The sequence below is a fragment of the Mustela nigripes genome, unplaced genomic scaffold, assembly GCF_022355385.1.
Source record: "Mustela nigripes isolate SB6536 unplaced genomic scaffold, MUSNIG.SB6536 HiC_scaffold_8715, whole genome shotgun sequence".
Classification (NCBI taxonomy): domain Eukaryota; kingdom Metazoa; phylum Chordata; class Mammalia; order Carnivora; family Mustelidae; genus Mustela; species Mustela nigripes.
This window is the reverse complement of record NW_026748121.1, coordinates 1-1,977: the sequence shown is the minus strand read 5'-3', so window position 1 is coordinate 1,977 and position 1,977 is coordinate 1. Positions and strand designations below refer to the sequence as shown.

At 57.7% G+C, this 1,977-nt stretch overlaps 1 long non-coding RNA gene across 1 annotated transcript; it reads left to right on the top strand.

Annotated features, from left to right (window-relative positions):
• Window positions 1–175: 175 nt before the first annotated feature.
• On the top strand, window positions 176–1,971 carry LOC132009236 (uncharacterized). Its single transcript, XR_009401833.1, has 3 exons — window positions 176–818; window positions 1,325–1,378; window positions 1,886–1,971. It is a non-coding gene; the product is annotated as an uncharacterized LOC132009236 (long non-coding RNA).
• Window positions 1,972–1,977: the final 6 nt, after the last annotated feature.

Here is a 1,977-nt window from a genome sequence, read left to right as displayed (position 1 = left end):
GGCCTTGGCTCCTCCGACGTCCTTCCTGCAGGGCGTCTCTGTCACACAGGGCACTGCCCTCCCAGGCCCCTTGTGGGCTCCTATTTAACAGTGAGGAGCTGAGTGTCCTCGGACACCACCGCCTGGAAGACAAAGACCATTGTCTAGTTGGGTCCAGGACAGGGGACTTTCTGTGTGGTAGCCTGGGTGTGTGTCTGTCTCACTAGGTCTTTCTTTCTGTCTATCCTTTTGTCCGGTGGCCACCCAGGTTCACAGTTCTGTCTGAGAGTTCCGGGCTGACCCATCATTCAGTGTGGACTCTGCTGAGCACCCTGTTTCATGGTCCTCACTCCAGACATCAGCCCTCCCTGAGGACCCGGCCCCCACCCCCAGCTCTGGATCAATCTCTGCAGAGGAAAGCTCAGGCCATCCTCTGCCAGGAGAAACCAGGACAGGGTGGCTGAGCCCAGAGCCCTGAACTCCTTCCACACACTGTCCCAAGCCGTGCTGGGAGATGCTCTGCCTTTGAAATCGCCCACCTGGCCAGGGTGCACCTGCAGAGAGGGCCGGGGAGGCTGGAGTTCCAGGCAGTTCCACCTGTCCAGATGTCCTGAGTGACCAGGGCTATGTGAGTCGGAGCCACACAGCTGCCAGAGAATGGGAGAGCCCAGGGGAGGACAGCAGGCCTGACATGTGCTTCCCCCCGCCCCCGCAGCCAGCACTGCAACCCCCAGCTCTGTGAGGTCCCCCAGCACTCCAGGTCTTCACAGGACACTGCCAGTCCCCACATGGGACACTGCGACCCGGCAAGAGTCCTCCACTTCCAGCCAACGTCCTGGGTAAGGGATTAGCAGCTGGAGACCTTTGACACCTGGGTGATTTCTGGGGAACACGGAGGACAGGGTTGTGTGGGTGTGACTATCATGGCCTCAGTCCCAAACTTATTTACCAACTCCACACCTAACGGTGAAAGTCCTACCGAGTGCTGGGCGCCCTGCTACGGATATAGCCAGGGACCACCGAGACACAGTCCTGCTCCGACAAAAGCTGGGAAATTCACACCGTGGATGACTCAACCTGAGAACAGATGGGTCAGAGAGAGCATGTGTGGGGAGCCATGGGGCGAGATTGCTGTTCCATACACAATGATCAGGGAGTCCTGGCCGGTGAGAGGACATTTCCCTGGAGTCCTGTAGGATTGGGGGAGCCCGCACTCAGGTATCTGCAGAAATCGAGCTCCGGGGACAGGGAAGACGAGTGCCAGGGTTGTGCAAAGGGGGCCTTCAGGCTCTAGCCCAGGCCAGGAGCTCTGTGGGCCCTGAGCTCTCTTCCCTGCTCCTCCCAGGCCCTCACTGGAGAGTCATCCTATTGAAGACCAGACCACAGAGGGAGAGAAGAGGTGAGTGGGGTCATTCATTCCCTCCATCATTAAACACTGAATCTCAAGGCTAAGGTTTGGAGGGACCGCACAGGTACCAGATGGACCCTGGGACTAAGGCAAACACTCCATTCCCTCATGGGAAATACCGGTTATGGGAGAGCAGACATTAGACAAGTAACCTAGTGCTGATTTCTAGTCCATACACAGGGTCAGTGCCCATGGAGAGGGATTAGATAGAACACTTTTCCCAGGCCAGGTCCTGCCTGCTTCCTGGGGTCTCCTCATGTCACTCCAATAGCCAGGCCCTCTCCATGTCCACATCCTGTCTCAAGGGCAATTGTAAGCCTGAGGGTCACAGAAGTGGTCTGATAATGGGGCAATCCCAGCCATGGACCCATCTGGACCTGATTACCTTCTGGACTGCTGTGGCCTCAGGATATGGACACAGGGACAGAGGGACAATGCAGGGCACCAGGGCATTTCCCTGACGATGGGGCTCACTGCCTGTCACTGTGTCCCCCACAGGTCCCTACTGAGAAGCATCTACTTTCCTCTCCTTCCTGGTCTTGCTGGAGGTGCCCCTGGTCCTGAGCATGCTCAGTGCTGTCCTCCATGGG